The following is a 17,379-nucleotide window of genomic DNA, read 5'->3' as shown; positions in this document are numbered from 1 at the left end:
GTTGTTTTTTAAACATGTTTTTATTGTCAGTCCTGAAAAAAAATGCAAAGGATATCATCAAGAAAATTAAACCATCACTCAGAATGGAGAAAACATACAAATCAGGTCAGACCAAGGACTCACGCACACATCCCACAAAGATGGGTCAGGGTGCAAGGAAGGAACTCACCCAGATTTGGCAAATGAATGAATAAATGAACGATAAAGAAGCCGTACAACCAATTAAAGACAAAGATCAAGGTGAGGAATCAGCACAGGGTCTGGAAGGAAAATACATAATTAGCCAGCAAGCACCAGAAAGACACTAAGCCTGATCAACCGAGGGATGCAAATCAGAACCCAGAGGAGCTACCTCTCCTCTCCAGATGGCTTTTCATCAACAAGACCCAGAAGAGGAGCCATCAAGGATGTAGAGAAATCAGAAGCTGGGGCCCTGCTGCTGGCAAAGCCAGCGAGCCAGTCCGACCACTGGAAATCACCTGGTGTGTCCTCAGAGAGGTCAGACAGTACCCTATGGCCATAGCCATGAGCATTCGCCGCAGCAGAGAGGAGGAAGTGGCCCTACGGCCATCCGCTCAAAACACACAAAATACACCATATCCGACTAACGGAATATTATCCATTCATAAAAACGAATGAATTATAGACACATGCTGCCACAGCAATGGAGCTTAAAGTACAATATCTGGAGTTCAAGAGACAGCTCAGCCGATAAAGCGTTTCCCGCACAAGCTTAAGGGCCATTGCTGGTTCCCTGGCGCTCACAGAAAAGCCCATCTGTGACAGCTAACTGCAATCCCAGTGCTCAATGGAGACAAAGGATTCCCCAGGGCAGGCTGCCTGGCTGGACTACCCAAAGCAAGCAAGCTCCAGGCTCAGAAGAGACTTGGCCTTGGTTATACATAAAGGGATAGCCCGGCGGTGGTGGTACATGCCTTTAATCCCAGCACTTTGGAGGCACAGGCAGGTGGATCTCTGTGAGTTCGAGGCCAGCCTGGTCTGCAGAGCGAGTGCAAGGACAGGCTCCAAAGCTACAGAGAAATCCTGTCTCGAAAAACAGAAGGAGGGGGGGGGAGGAGGAGGAGGAGGAGGAGGAGGAGGAGGAGGAGGAGGAGGAGGAGGAGGAGGAGGAGGAGAAGAAGAAGAAGAAGAAGAAGAAGAAGAAGAAGAAGAAGAAGAAGAAGAAGAAGAAGAAGAAGAAGAAGAAGAAGAAGAAGACAGGCTCCAAAGCTACAGAGAAATCCTGTCTCGAAAAACCAAATAAGAATAAGAATAATAATAAAATAAATAAAGGGATAAGTAGTCAAGGAAGACAATATCAACCTCTGGGCTCCTCACACACACTCCCACACAGCTGAACACTCATGATCCTACCCATACACACACAAACACGCACGCACACGCATACACAAAGGCAAGAAGAATCATGTTAAACCGTATACAACGGCACACATTTGTGATTTCAGCGCTAAAGAGGCTGAGGCGAGAATGTCTTGAGTTCGAAGGCAGCCTGTGCTAGACAGCGCGTGGCCTGTGTTCTTGAAAAGAGATGTGAGCCAACCCAGAAGGCCCCAGAGACCATTCCCACTGTAAAGCGTCACCCCTGGAATGTCGCCAAGCACACACGCTCATCCCATCCAGCCCAGGTGCTGAGGGGTTGATGAAGAGACTCTGAGCCCAGTGTGGTGCACACGTCGGTAATTACAGGAGTCAAGAGGATCTCAAATTCAAGGTCAGCCTGGGCTACTGAGCAAGAAACAAACAAACTGGGAATGTAGCACTTCACAGAAGAGAGAGAGACTATGAGTTCTGAAGAAAGGTCTGTGTAGGCCAGGCCTGAGATCCCTCCCCACAAACCCTGGAGTCTTCCAATAAGCAGGGGGACAGGAACAGCCTGCAGGGCAACCAAGCTTCCCTCAGGCCACTCACACACCAGTCCAAACAAGACAGCTCCACCCCCAGCTCTCCACTCCACCTACTCCTTTTCCACAGACCCCAGACCTGCACATGGAACGTCCTTTCCAAGACTGGGCCTCATCCTGACAGGCCTGCCCCCTCCCACAGCTGCCCTGCCAGGTTTCTGGGCCCATTATCACCTCTGCAGAGTTGGCACAGGAAATCTGGAGCAGGAAGTAGACTTGATCTGTGTTTATGAGGTTCAGGGCTCAAGGAAGATGGGAAAGTGGCAGGGGGAGGTGGGAGAGGTCCCCAGTGGTGGCGGGCTTCACAAAGACAGCCTGTGTCTGCAGGATATCCTGTCTTCCCACATGGCCATAGAAGTGTGCTTGGGGCTTTTAAGGCAAAGCAACTGACTGTCCTTAGCCCAGCATCCCTTCTATTCCACATCCATCCCAAGGCGGCTGGGAGCTCACCCGCTGCTCCAGTCCTTCAGCCCTCCCTCGCACACGTGTCTCCCTGCAGGGGACAAACTAGTTCCAGTTCCAAGACCTCCTCCTGCATGGGGACAGTTCCAAAACAGATTGGCCAATAGATGGCTCCATCATACAAACAGACGACACACACACACACACACACACACACCACGTCTGTTCCATCATATACAGACCCATGCTAAGTTTAACTGTAAACAGACATGGTAGGAAATTTACAATAGAATGCGCTGAGATTAAAGGCGTGCACTATCACACCCAGTTAAAGCTCACCTTCAATCCCAGCACTCAGAAGGCAGAGACAGACACATCTCTGTGAGTTTGGGTTGGGTGTTGCCTAGTCTACATAGTAAATTCCAAGACTGCTAGGGCTTCAAAGCACAAAACCAATTTGTCCAGGGGTGTGGCTTAATAGCAGAACTCAGTGTTCGCAAGGCCTTGGGTTGGAACCCAAGCACTTCAAAAGTAAATAAATAAATAGAATAATTGAAACCACATGCTTTGATAAAAGCTGTTTAAAACTTAAGACTTTTCTCAGGTATGGCATGACACACCTGAAATCCCAGCATTAGGGAGGATGAGGCAGGATTACGCTGAGAGAATGAATTCGAAGACAACCTGGCACATTGAGAAACCACATCTCAAAATAATGATAGCAGTAATAACTTACAAATCATTTCTAGAATACGAGACTTGATGTTTTGGGACTGTAATTAGCAAAGAATAAATGAAACTGTGGGAAGTAAGATTGCAGATAAAGGGACAGCACCAGTCCCTGCGTCTTCAACAACGCCGTCCTCCACTCCGTCCTCCACGGAGGCAGAAGATGGAACAAGCTGGTTGTTAAGGGGGAAGTGTTTGGTTTTGCTTTGCTTTGATATTTAAACACTCCCCCCTCTTATTTCTACTTCCCAATTTAAAATGTGCCCAGCAGAAAACATCAGGCGCTTTTCATATCGTACTCCAGTTTTCCTAGGTTTCAAAAATGCTGGGATACGTACCCCCATGCCTCCCACCTTGACCTAAGTCCCGCTGTTCAGGAATTACAGGAAGAAAGGTTTGCGGGAGGACCCTGCCCAAAAAGACCTTGGCCTATTCCGAAGCGGAGGCTCTACTCAGCTGCCAGCGCCTCCCACAGCTTCTCCATGAATCATCACTCTTTGTTTGACCTCCTTCAAATGCAGAACAACCGATCTGCCCCTGTAACCCACCTTCTCATCAGCGGCCAGCGGCGTACCTGCAGCCTAGCGCTCTGCTCTGCGTCTACACTGTCAGCGAGCTAACAAAAGACCAGTGAGGTGTTCTAGAAGGATCTACCAGCCCTGGAGGAATCTCTCCTACCGCCCAAACTTTCAGCCCAGGCCCCTGTGAATTGCTTAACAAGATCCCTGAAGACCGAGGGAACAGAGAAAGTCTTATGCTAGATGGGTGTGGAAGAGGTGCCAGGGGTGCCAGAGGTTGGGAAGGATACAGAAGGGGAAGCTGTGCCTAACTATTAATGTGTTCATTCACACTGGAACAATTGTTTCGCTTCTCGGACTGCTCCTTGCTGGGGACCATCTAATTTCTGAGTGCCTCTTTTATTTTTCTTTAATATTCTCAAGTAAGTGATGTGGCCTACAATAGAGTTAAGAGACCGACTTTGTTTCCTGTAGCACAGAGTTACATAAAATAGAACTCCGACAGAGAGGAGGCTTGGAGAAATTAGGATGGGAGAGAAAAAGACAGCCGTGGCCTTGGAGATCTGATTTTACTGATCTTTTATTAAAAGTGAATAAATCCATAGAAAACAAAAAGGCAAAAAAAAAAATCATACACTGTTCCTGTTCCCTTTATTTAGAAAAGCAACTCTGTGTGTGTGTGCATGTGTGTGTGTGTGTGTGTGTAGGTGTCCAGAAAGTCTAGGATTCTCACCAACCTCAGAAATTTTGGGGTGAGACGTTGGGACCAGCACAACTTTTCCACTTGACTTAGATGAAGTTAAAGAAAGGGGAGAACTCGCAAGAAGTCTTTGTCCTAGGGCTTTGGATGAGCACTGGAGTGTGGTTAAATTGTCAGCTAATGAGATTTCCTAACCTGGCTCTCTTTAAAGTTTAGGCCCCCAACTGATCCGATCCCTTGGCAACAGCAGGAGGGTGAAGTATAGGGCTTCTGCATCCCAAAGAGCTACAGAATTCCCAGGAGAGTTCCGAAGGGGTTGGAATCCTTCCCAGGAGTAGAACTTTAAACAGGTTATCGCGTTGACTTATAGTTGTCTAGTAATGATGCTACCAGCCTGTTCACTTCAGTGGCACATGGCGGCTGGGGGCAGTCATTCTCCATTTAGATTGACAGACATGGGGTTCGGGGGGGGGGGGGGTGAAGGGACAATGGGGGTGGTGTACAACTGTGGGGAGGAACTCCTGCAACCTCTGGGCAGACGCTAGTCTCTCGCCTGGTTTTTGTTTGCTTGCTTGCTTGCTTGCTTTGGCTAGCAAAGGCCTCCAGGGTCTACATTCAAAGGATGTGATGTGGCACCTAGCTGAATAAATTTGCCCCAACAACCAAAAGAGTGTTAAAACAAGAAGCATTTCTTCAATGATACCTTAGAGTGTGCCTGGGATATTTTTTTCTTTAACTATGTGATTATGACTTGTTCTTTGATTTGGCTTTTTTTTTTTTTTTCCAACATGAAACTGGCTTCTGATGTTTACCTAGAGAAAATCACTGGTGACGGGCCAGGAGAACAGGAAACCCAAGTCAAAACACACTGACACTTAGAGATATTCAGTGAAATCAATTCTCCTCTTCTACCTTCCCTGCTTAGACAGCCCCCATTCCCAGGGCCAACTCCCTCGATTCAGAGATAATTACTTAGCAACTTCAGTGTTTACCACCCAGTCCAATTCTAGAGCCTAGTGATGTTCCAAACCTTTACAGCAACAAGACCTAATTTAAACTTCCCCCATACTAGGAAGTGCTCCTTCCTCTCTCCAGAGAGCCCTTTGTTCAAAGGGCCCTCGTTCCCAGGACTCCTTGCTTTGTAAACTGTTATTGGTTCAACAGCAAAGGTTTCCCACCTGGATGGGTTTCTCCTCCTCCAGGCCCAAAGTCTGGGCTTGACACAGCCTTAAAGAAGAAGCAAGGAGAAAACAACTAGAACCCAGTGAAAAGTCACACGCATAAAAGGGCACCGCGAGAGATTAGATAAGAATAATTAAACCTAAGACCAAGTAAAACAAGCCCTATCGGGTTTGAAAAACAGAGTCCTTGTGCCTTGTATAGTGTAAGGGTATAGAAGAGAATCCAAAAAATGGAAGAAGAGAGGGTGCTCCTCTCTGTGTGAAACAGATTTCCTCTGACACAAGCAACAGAACTTCAGTGTTTCCCGTGTGGTTGTCTCTGTATCATGCAATCCGTTTACACTGTCATTTCCACCACCAGCCCTCAAAAGGAACCGCATCTCCACTGTACAGACGCACAAACTGAGGCTTTGAGAGATTAAGTTGCTCTGCCAGGAATCACCCCGTTGGTAACTGATACTCAGCAGGAACTGGATGCCCCGACTCTTACGACCTCAGACCTCTCAACCTCTGCTGCAGCTTTCAAAGTGTATGCCAAGTCAGTGTGCACCGAACAGACATCCGAACCCAGACGCTCTGAAACCGGGATGCTGCCCAGCTGCTGCACGGGACCGCATGGGTACCACAGAAGCAGACACGGATTGCAGTGTTCCCAAGGGCTCGCGCGCGTCCTTCAAAATCTGTCAGCCACCAAGCAGGAAAAAGACAGATCAGATTATAAGTCTATCTGACCCTGGAGGATGGCCAGAGGATGCGACTAGAAAGGGACACGCGTGGCGAGGTCCGCGCCTGGACAGCCCATCTTGACCCAACTGGGCCAAAGACATCAGCTCCTCTAGGTGCAGATCTGAGAGAGCGGGGCGGGGCGGGACTGGCGCGAAGGCGCAGAGTCAGGTCTTTTCCCTGAAGCTTTGGGCCTGAGACCCGGTGAGGAGGCGTCACCTGAAGACACACATCAACTTCTGACTCGTAGGGAGCAGGCAGCAGTGCCCCGGCCTGAGAACGTACCTCTCGTCCAATGGCGAGGTCTGTAAACAAAAGCCGGCCCCACGCGCGTCCCCAACCCCGTGGACAGCCTCACGGTGCACAGGCATCGGAGAAGCAGAGAGGGAGAAGAGGACCAGACCCGGATGGGGTCCGAAGCGCGGACGCAAAGCAAAGCCCCACCACCTGGACCAGTCATTGTCTGCCCATATGTAGGATTCTGCTTTAAATGCCCCCTCCCTAGCCCACCGCAGGTCCTTCGCCCTGTGTGCCCGCCCCCACGGCTCTCCCGCGGTGTGCCCGACCCGGAGTGCAGCGCGGATGGCCAAGGTGAACACCCGGCAGGGTTGGCGAAGGGCCAGGCCCGTAAGTGCCCAAGTCGGGGACCGAGACACACACACACACACACACACACACACACACACCGATAGACCCAGGCACACACACGCACGCCCTCCCCGAACTTGATTAAAAATCAGCCGATAAATACATAGAGATGAGGCCGCTGCAGGTCAACGCTGACCTCCTGCTGCCAGAAAAATCGAATGCCAACGTCTGGACGCTGTCACTGCCATTCGGCGCCAGCACCTGGGCTCCGCTGTCTCCCCAGGTTCCAGGACGCTCCTTTGCACGAAAGAAATGTGCCTTCCCTCCCCAGATCACCACACCTCCCAAGTGTGTGCACACGAAAACAATACAAGCAAAGCCCGATCTGGGGGAGCTAGGACCCACCGGGAGCCCCAGTGTGCGAGAGATGGGAGTCAGGACGTGTCCGCCACGGGCACCAAGGCTCCAAGCATTCTCATCGCCATCCCTTGTGGAGCCTCTGGCCAGCCGGCCCGCCCCCCTTAGGCCCGCGGTTCTCACCTGTGACGTTCATCCAGGATCTCGGTGACCCGGCCCGGCACAATGCGGGGCCGCTGGGCCCCTGGGGGTGCGGGCGCCGAAGCGTTAGCCGCGCTGCAGAGCTGCACGCCCGACGGCAGCGGCGCTGCTCAGCCCTTCGGCCCGCCCGCCGTCTGCCAATGGGAACTGTCAGGGCTCCTGGGCCAGCGGCCTTGAGGGCGGGGCCTCGGAAGCCCGTGGGAAACCGAACTCCGATTGGAGCTGCGGACAATCGCTCCGCCTCCGGCCAGCCAATCGGAAGCGGAGAATATAGGAGCGGGGCGTTCAGAGTTGGGCTGGAGACAGAACAGGCGCACGCTGGACACCTGAGCGGCATCCGGCCCCGGCTGGAGCCGAGGGCTAGAGCGATGCTGGCGTTGCACACTCCCGGGTGCTTTGACACGAGGCCCAGGCCATGCAGCCCGGAGGAACCCCGGCAAGGATGGCGAAGCATGCAGGCACCGGCCACAGCGAAGGAGCCCTTAACAAAGCAGCTTCGGGAGGGCCGACTGGCCTCCGCCTCCTCCTCCAATAGGTCCGTGAGGCTGCCTGTCACCGTGCATAGGTGGAGGTGGCCAATGACGTGCACGAATGAGTTGGGGTTGGCGCGCGCGCGCGACTCGGAGGCAGTGGGATTGGTCGGAGGTAAAGGATTTTCCTGCTACCTAAAGCAGAGAGGAGGAGGAGGAGGAAGAATGGGAGAAGAGAAGAGCCAAGAACCTTGTACCTGTGACACGTGGTCTAGTTTGGGAGGCACGTGGCTGGCTCTAGGGAGAAACAGGAACTTTCTTAGGTGAGAGAAAAATCCCTGCTCATGGGACCGGAGATGCCGTACATTAAACAGACTCCACGTAGTCACTGTGGTCTTGGGCGAGTATTGGGTAGTCCCAAGACTCACTGGGCTAATGCCCAGCAAGTGAACTTGGGCTTCACGTTCACCTGGACATTGTACCTAACTCTGACGAGGTCTGCACATGCCTCGGGTCTCTGTGAAATTGCAAGTATTGCAGGTTGCCTTTCCCAAGGTATTGTGAGCCATAAGCAGACTCGCCTATGTTAGAGCTAGTAGCAAAACCGCTTCCCTATTCCAGCCAGAGCCTTCCCCTCACTTTATAGCTAACCCAGCTTGCCCCAGGGAGTGGGAAAAGCAGACCCTACGATTATCTTGTACTGTGTACCAGCCTTGAAGTTGGGTGCAGTATGGCTCACTGAGGAGGAGGAAGTCGGAGGATAATGAGTTGAAGACCAGCCTGGCTACAAATAGAACTATTTAAAAAAGAAAAGCAAATTGATGCATTTTCCTTCTGTATCCTTCACCTCCCAAACCCATCCCACTTCTCATCCTCTCACCTGAAATCATCCGCCCTTACCTCCGGAAATCAGTCTCCACTTTACATAAACAGGAAGATCTCAGCCTCCCACTTCTGGCCTCTTCCCCTTGCCCAGTGAGGTGTAAGTCCCCTCAGAGACTGAAGTGTTCCCTCTAGCAGGGAAGCCCCTTAAGCAGAAAGGAAAAAAGCCCTATAAAGGCTTCAGGAAGTCCCTGAAACTGAACAGATTCACTAGGCCGTCCCTGAAAGTGAGCAATAAGAGCTGAGAGCCCTCTCAAATGAGCCAGCTACAAAGGACTCTGAGACCAGACCAGCCTCCTGAAAGAGGCAGAAACCAGCTGAGCTGCCTAGAAGTGATTTTGACCAACTGGGTCCCTTGGAAAGAACACTAACGTGTGGAGCTGCCGGCAGGCTGTGCAGTGTGCTCCAGGTTCCCAGCTTTATGAGCTGTCACCCGTGCTGGGGTGGGCTTTGGGGATACAGCTGGCTTTGAGTCATTTCTGCTCCTTTAACCCCCCCAAAAAAATTCATTGGTCCACCAAATTGGACTTTGGTGGTGTCTATAATCTGGACTGTCATGAGATTCCTACCTGAGGTGAGTAGACATGCATTGTCTCTCCCCTGGACAAGTTTTGTCACACAGCACCCAGACATACACCTCCCTTCCTCTGGTCAATGGCTACACGTCCTTCAGAACCCAGGTTGGCTGGCATTTACTAAACTTCCGGTGAGTAGCATATGCTCATAAGACACTGAGGAGCCTCCAGTGCCCAGTGAGAATTAGTTGCCCACTTCTGGTTCTCATGGCCTGCCTCCTCTGGGCACTGAGACTGACAAAATGGTGCTTCCTACATGAGCAGAGCACCCCGCAAGCATGAATCTCCCTTCGTGGGGGTACATATCCCAGGGCCTAGCACACTTGACATATTTCCAGTATTCAAGATGAAGTTAATCATCAAGCTGTCAAGGAGTTGAAATAAGCCTGAAACTGCTTCTAAAATTTAAGGTATAGGAGAATGTTGAGGATAGCAGATCTCAAAGTGACTTAATTGTCCACCAGGTTTAATGACAGTGTTAACAGGAAGTGTTTTCAGTCAAGTTTGGGAGGTTTTGTTTTTTTTGTTTTTTCCTGAAAGAAATTAAAAAACCAGCTTTATCTGAGCCAATACCTGCCCGGGCTTCTCAGTGAAGCTGTTGGCCTTGTTATAAGCTACCAAAGGGCTGTGTGTACATGTGCATTGGAATGGGATGTGAACATCTGGATATGAGAATGTGAACCCAAGGTTCAAGAACGGCTTTGTCTGTGCTTAAAGATGCACATATCGAGGCTGCCAGTCTCGAGCCCTATCCAAATTCCAACCTAGAATAGGGTGCTTTCCTATTCAGTTTCCCTAGCTATGGAACTGAAATAATAGCATTTGAGGATGGATAAATTTTTGTTTTGTTTTGTTTTTTCAAGACAATGTATCCTTGGCTGGCCTGGAACTAGCTTTGTAGACCAAACCAGCCTCAAATTCAGAGATCTCTGCCGGCCTCTACCTCCCGAGCGCTGGGTTCAAGGCAAGGGTAGAAATTGCCACAGCGCTACTTAGAAAAGTAGCTGCCACGTGGCATTAAGTAATATTTGCCCAGATGGGCAAAAAAAAAAAAAAAAAAATACCTTCACAGGAGGTATTTTGAAGCAAGTACTTTTCTTGGAAAGACAGAATCAGTCTTCCAAGCATTCAGGTCCCACATCCTCAAATTCAACCACAGAGGAAAAGTAACCAGACTTGGCCTTTCTTAAATAATATGGAGTAACAACTAAGGAAACATTGACTGTACCAGAAGTAATGGAGAGATTCTGTAAAGCATGGATAAGGTATTACCTGGTAAATGCATTCCACAGAAGGGACTTGAACAGCCAAAGGCTTGGACACCCTAGGGTCCTAGAGCCACCCCCAGCTAAAACCAGAAGCCCCTGCAATGGAGTCTCTTTTCTAAAGTAGCCTAAGGCTTGCTGTTACTGGCCTGCCCTGCTAGGAGGAAACACTGTTGCAAGTGAGCTGCCTAACTGGTAAGAAGTGGGACACTCATCTCCTTACACAATCAGGAACCCCGCCCACTAGCTCTGTAGTCTTGAGGAGATGTCCACGTCCGTCTTAAGCCTCACTCCTCTAAACTGGGTATATCATCTAACCCATTGGGATGTTTAGAACATTAGAAATACCACATGTGGTACAGTACAAACTCACAGTTTAGGCCTAAGTTTGGCTACATTAGCAAAACCCCAAACCACAGTTTCTGATCTGTGGTTGGGACTGGGCTGGAGAAATAGATTAGCAGTTAGGAGAGCTTGCTGCCCTTCCAAAGGACCAGAGTTCAGTTCCCAGCACCTGAGTCAGGCAGCTCACAATCATCTGTATAACTCTGGCTCCAGGGGATCCAACACCTCAAGCCTTAGTCACTTCAGTGGTTGCTCAAAGTCCTCTCTGTAACTTCAGTCCCAGGGGATCCAATGTTCCTCCTCTGTCTGACATGGGCACTGCATGCAAGTGCATGTAGGCAGAAAATCCATACATGAAGTTATGATGGCTAAAGTTATACTTAAGTTTAGATTACCGTGCTTGATAGAGCTAAAGAGATCAGCAGTGGTAGGCAGAGGCAGGTGGATCTCCAAGTTTGAGGCCAGCTAGGTGTACAGAACAAGTTGCAGGACAGCCAGGTCTACTTAGAGAAACTCTGGAGAGAGAGAGAGAGACAGAGAGAGAGAGAGAGAGAGAGAGAGAGAGAGAGAGAGAGATCTATACAACAGAAATACCTCTAACCCATGGAATACTGGGCTGCTGTTCACAGAAGATAACAAGCCAGCGTGTGTGTGTGTGTGTGTGTGTGTGTGTGTGTGTGTCCCGCTTCTGTAAAGATGCTTCGCTGCTGTACTTGATCACAGGTAGGTGAGAGGTAAGTATGTAGTCAGGATGCACGCTTGCCTCAGTTGGACAAAGGCAGGAAGTGTGTAGCCTTATGGGTTTTGCCTTGATAAGCCTCTTGACTATGTAATATAGTGCCATGCTCTGGGAATCCCGGGCATAGGCCTGGCCAGTGTCCATTGTCCTGGCCACTACTTAGTAGAGCTTGCTGCAGATTTGGCTCAAACATTGTGGTAGTGATCTTATTAGAATTAACTGCCTGGTAAAAATTAATGGAATGTTTTTAATTAAAAATAAATCCTTAAAAAATACAAAAGCAGGTGACAGTCTTTCGGCCAATGTTTGAAAAACTGAATGAAGCAATGGACGGTCAACACTTTGTCCGTTACCCGCGGGGATGGAGGGGGCACTAAAGGGCACACCTTTTGAGCTCCAGCGGGTCTCTTCATGAACCCTGCTGTATTAACACAGACTTTCCTCTCCAAACCTGCCACTGCTGCCACAGAGAGCACTGTTCAGAGTCAGGGAGCTGCCGCAGGAGCAGACAGAATTAAGTCTGTGCAGCCCTTGGTTCCCTCTTCTGACCTCACAAACTTGAAAAGCTACTGTGGACTTGTGTGCTGTTTCTTGTGTCTGACCTCAACAGTGTGTGGCTGCTTCACACTGCGGGGAGTGAACAGGGCATTTTGATTAAAACACAGACAAATGCCATCTGGCAGAATGCTCGGCCATCTTGTCTCCTGAGGACACGGTTGACATCTAAAGAGAACATGGAATTGGCAGTAAAGGAAAAAATAGAGTCGCGAAAGGCAGGGTTAGTTTAGGGGGAAGGGGATGAGCAGGGAGAACATTTCTAGTGCGTGACCCCAGCTTCCAGCCCGAGTCGGCTTTTCCTCCCCCCCCCCCACTCAGTGTGGGAAGGTTTGCCAGATGCAGCTCTGCTGAGCCCCAAGAGGAGCTCCCCACTATCCTCCAGCCTCAGGCTCTGAGGAGGGGTAGAAGAAGATAAGCAAGGTCAGCCTAGGGACCTTAAAGACTCCAGACAAGGCTGGCACTCCCTGTGAGTTCCCGTTTTCCTCGAAGCGCTGGGCCCACCCTAATGCAAATGAGCCCCACCCAAGCTGCTGAAGATCTGTGTAGAATAACAATGATTACTTTGAAGAAGCCTCCTGGTGACAGTCTTCCGGGTCAGCTAACAGAATCTGGAATTCCTTGGAAGGGACTGTCTTAATCTAGACCAAACTGGCCTGTGGGTGTGTTTCTGGTAAACTGTCTTGATTGCTGAGTTGATTTGGGAAGACCCTTGGGTACTTTTGTTAGCGTTGGGGAAACTGAGACTGAGAGGTGTCGTCCTGCCCACCCCACTCCCTCTCTTGATTTTTTACTTATTTATTATTTTGTTTTTTTACTTATTTATTATTTTGTCTTGGTTTTGTTTTTTCAAGACATGGTTTCTCTGTGTAGCCATGCCTGTCCTGGAACTCACTCTGTAGACCAGATGTTTGAGTTCGAGGACAGCCTGGTCTACAAGAGCTAGTTCCAGGAACAGCCCCAAAGCTACAGAGAAACCCTGTCTCAAAAATAAATAAATAAATAAATAAATAAAGCCTGTGAGCGCTCATCCTCTCCCTGCTCTTGACTATGGTGTGATGTGCTCCAGGCTTGGAACCCCAACGCACAGGAGATGGAAGGAGATCAAAAATCTAAGTTCATCCTCTGCTGTGCAGTGAGCTTGAAGTCAGCCTAAGTCACTTGAGGTTCTGTGCCAAAAAACAAATCAGCAAAAAACCTACTTAAGTAAATAAATAGATGCTCAGGCCAGGTGCTCTGCGAACCTGAAATCCCAACATTTGGGAGACAGAAGGATCAAGAGGCCACTCTGGGCTGTGAGGCCAGGTAAGAAAATGTTCAGAGGCTGAGGGTGTGTGCTTAGTTTGGTTAAAGAAACTCGTTTAACCAGTGTGTTCTTATCCGAGGACAGATACCCAAAGTGGAGTGAGAGAAGTTCCAGAAAGACATTAAGTCCAGAAAAATTTCTGAGCTGCGAGCAGCCTTTGGCAACAAAGAAAAGACAGGAGGTGTCTTTGTGCAAACCATCACAGCAGAGGAACAAAGGCCACACCATCAAGGTCACACTTGGGGAACTTCACACCGCCTCCTTGCAATTTGCTTTCTTGCGTTTTATTTTTCTTGTTTTCACTGGAATGGCATTTTGTGGAGACACTCTCCCACTTGGCTGCGAACAGGAGCCCAGAGACAGCGACACTTCTGCAGAATTGGCAGGGACCATGCTGCGGAATATTTCAGAAACTCCAAGGCAAAAGAGACAAACAACCCCCCCCATCACAAAATGCATTTTAACAGAAAGGAAATGAAAATAAAAAACAATTCCTAAGATTGCACCCAGGGGTAACCAGTAGAAATCCCATTTGATTTTCTTCTGCTTCAGCTACTCTGTCCTGATTATTAATTCATCAGCGGGAGGAAGAAAGCACTCCTTCAAAAATGCTGTACCGCGTGGCTGCAGCACTGAGCTCATCTTCACCACCAGATTCGCTCCAAGTGGGTTTCCCTTCACTCACAAAGCTTCTCTCCCTAGCTGAGTAGTGGTGGCGCACACCCTTAATCCCAGCATTCAGGAGGCAGAGGCAGGCGGATCTCTTGAGAGTTTGAGGCCAGCCTGAAAGTTCCAGGACAGCTAGGGCTGTTGCACAGTGAGACCCTCTCTTGAAAAAACAAAACAAAGCTGCTCCCTCCAGCTAGCCAGGCAAGAGCCAGCTGAAGCAGTGCCCTCTGACCTAGGCTGGGTGGGATGCAGGCCCACCTGTCTCATGCACACTCGGCTATGGCTCTTCTATAGATCTCTTACTGCCCTACTCAAAGAGAATAAAGTGGAATGGGCTGGAAGGCTGCCACACCAGTGCAGCGCAGCAAGCTGGGCTTAGAGAAACTGCCCTACCCCTTAAAGGGAAGCTAGTGCAGAGAAAGCCACAGAAATCAGCCTGTTTTCTTGGGATGATCTACATGCAGTCATTGCCAGTATTTGTGGATTTGGCCTAGCATGCTGTAAAGCAGCAGTCTGAGTTCGAGAATGGAGTACAAAGTAACAATTAAAAGCAAAGTCCATTCCCTAAGTCAAACCCTTATGTGAGTTCCTTAGCATCTGCGCTCCATGCACTGAGAAACCCCCCTGGAGACCCAAAGTCTCCTCAGCTGAGTGTGCTCATCCTAGCCACTCTAGCACATTCCCACACAAGACTCCACAGGTCTCCCCACAGACAGCTTCTTCCCAGGCCTTTTGGCCTTCCCCTGTAGCCAGGCTTTTCCCAGGCCAAACAATGAGAGCCGCTTAGATTTGGCTCACCTGAACCCCCATCACTGTAGCTGCAGCAGCCTTCCACATGACCCTAGACTACATCCTTGCTGGACCCCAGCCCTGCTCGACCCCAGCCCTGCTCGACTCCAGCCCTGCTCGACCCCAGCCTGCACCCCAGCTTAGGGAGAGGCCAGTGGTTTTTCCCATTGGTCCTTCTTTCTCAGCTTTTTGTCCCGCTCACCGAAAAGCCCGTGCATGTGGTGTAAGGAAAAGGAAAGGCCCTGCATAGTACCTTTATGACCAGCCTACTTTCCTCATTTTCCAAAATGTTCCCAGCCTTCCCCGTTTCCACAGGATGATCTTGGGGGAACTTCCAGTTCATTACTGAGCTCTCCTTGGCCAGGACTCTACTTCTCCAAGGCCAAGCCAGCCCAGGGCTTCCTCTGTGAGCTTCCTTCCTCCTCCTTGCTTACCAATCATCTACAACATCCAGGTATGATCTGTTTGCATTATGCAGCTCCTATTGGTTTGGGATTTTTGTTTAATTTTGTTTTGTTTGAGGAAAATTCTACTGTATAGTTCTGGCAGGCCTGGAACTTTCTGCCAGCTCCGTACATCTGCCTCCCCACTGCTGAAATTACAGTCCGCCAGCTACGTAATTTCTAATGCGATCTTTCCTATCATTGGTGTGACAACTTCCAAAATAAGCTCTCCGCCACCCAACTGAAAGTTAAAGAGAAAGGCGTTGATGACTTGCTCAAGGCGTAGGGCTTGTCCTGGACGGAGTAAGGTTAGTAGGTGGGTCTGGGAGTTCAAGGCCAACCAGGCTAGCCAGGGCTGTGTGCTCAGACCTTTTTACCTGGGGAGGAGAGAAGAGGGGGAAGGGAGAGGGATAGAACGTCATCGGAGCCTGAGGACAAAGGCCTATAATATAATCCCAGGTACTTGGGGCGCCCTGGAAGCTTAGTGAAAACTAAAAGGGGCTGAAGGGGCAGTGAGATAGCTCAGTAGGTAAAGGCGCGTTGTGGTTCGGGCTGTGAGGTCAGTCCTCAGGACCTCCTTGGTTGGAAGGAAGTTACACTCTGGCTTCCACACAGGTGCCACGGCACATCTGTGCACAAGTGCACACCCACACACAAATAACTAAATGTAATAGCAAACTGTTTAAGAGGGTGAGCGGAGGCTGCAGCTCAGTTGTGAGCAAGGCCTCCGACCGACTCCCTGGTCCAGCAACAACAGAGGATGTGCGAGCAAATACAAAAAGTCCAGGCTGTGGCAGGGCAGGAGCTTGGTTCCCCGGGGCCTGGGTGGACAGCCCCTGAGCTGGGAAGACAGCCTTCCCCATCTTCCCCCATGACACAGCTCCATCTACAGGTGCCTTCAGGGCTGCACACCTTGCTGTCAGCACACAGGCTTGCTTTTTGCCTTTCTTTCCTCTCACTGAAACAAGCGTTGCTTTTATCCTCTCAAAAACACATGGTCCCTAAGAAACACATTCCAAACCTTGTTATGGCAAATGGCTTTCTTCTGCCAGATCAAACCCCAATTTTCTAACATAAAATCTGAAAACCGAGAAGCATAGCGAAGCCCAGCCACCCAGTCACTGCCCCCACTGGGGACTTCTCACTCCTGGGTAATTTCCTTGGGCAGCTGGCAGTAATAGAAAACATTCGCAAATGGGTTTTTTTCTTTATGCTTATTTATCACTCCATGATAATGCTTGACCGGACATGCAGTTCTTGAGGATTATTATAATTCATTTTTAATCATCAGCTAATGAACAATGACAAAATCCCTCCTATCAAAAAAGAAAAACAAAACCCCAGCAAGCCGCTGGTTTGTTTATTTATTTATTTATTTATTTATTGGTTTTTTTTGAGCCAGGGTTTCACTGTAACTTTGGAGCCTGTCCTGGAACTAGCTCTTGTGGACCAGACTGGCCTCGAACTCACAGAGATCCGCCTGCCCCTGCCTCCCGAGTAATCGCTATTCATTCATTCATTCATTTATTATTTATTATTTATCCAGAATCTCATGCAGCGCCATCTGGCCTCAAGCTCACAACGTGGCTGAAGATAACATTACATTTCTGATCCTGCCATCTCTACTTCCTGAGTGCTGGGATGACAGATGTGTTCACCATCCCACTTTTGAGACATGCAAGGGATGAAACCCACCATGCATGCTAAGTGAGCACTCTGTCAACTGAGCCACATCCTCAACCTCTCCCAGAGTCTTTTCTGATTGACAAGGGGAAAAGTCCATCCAACAATGCTCGTACACTGGCCCCGCCCATTGGTGTACAGGAAGGAGACCCAGAGAAGAGCCAGACAGCAAGCTAAGGAGCCAGAAGTGCAGGTGAGGATCGGTTTGCAAGGGAGGCAAGAGGAGGTAAGTCATTCCATTTGCTGTTTGTGTAATAACTCATGGTGGTTGATATTTTGTTTGTGCTTTAACAAATAAAAGCTTGCATGAAGGTCAGAATGTGGAACTAACCACACT

This window comes from Arvicola amphibius, chromosome 10 (genome assembly GCF_903992535.2).
Source record: "Arvicola amphibius chromosome 10, mArvAmp1.2, whole genome shotgun sequence".
Taxonomy (NCBI): Eukaryota; Metazoa; Chordata; class Mammalia; order Rodentia; family Cricetidae; genus Arvicola; species Arvicola amphibius.
The sequence above is the reverse complement of the archived record's forward strand: the minus strand, read 5'-3'. Positions refer to the sequence as shown.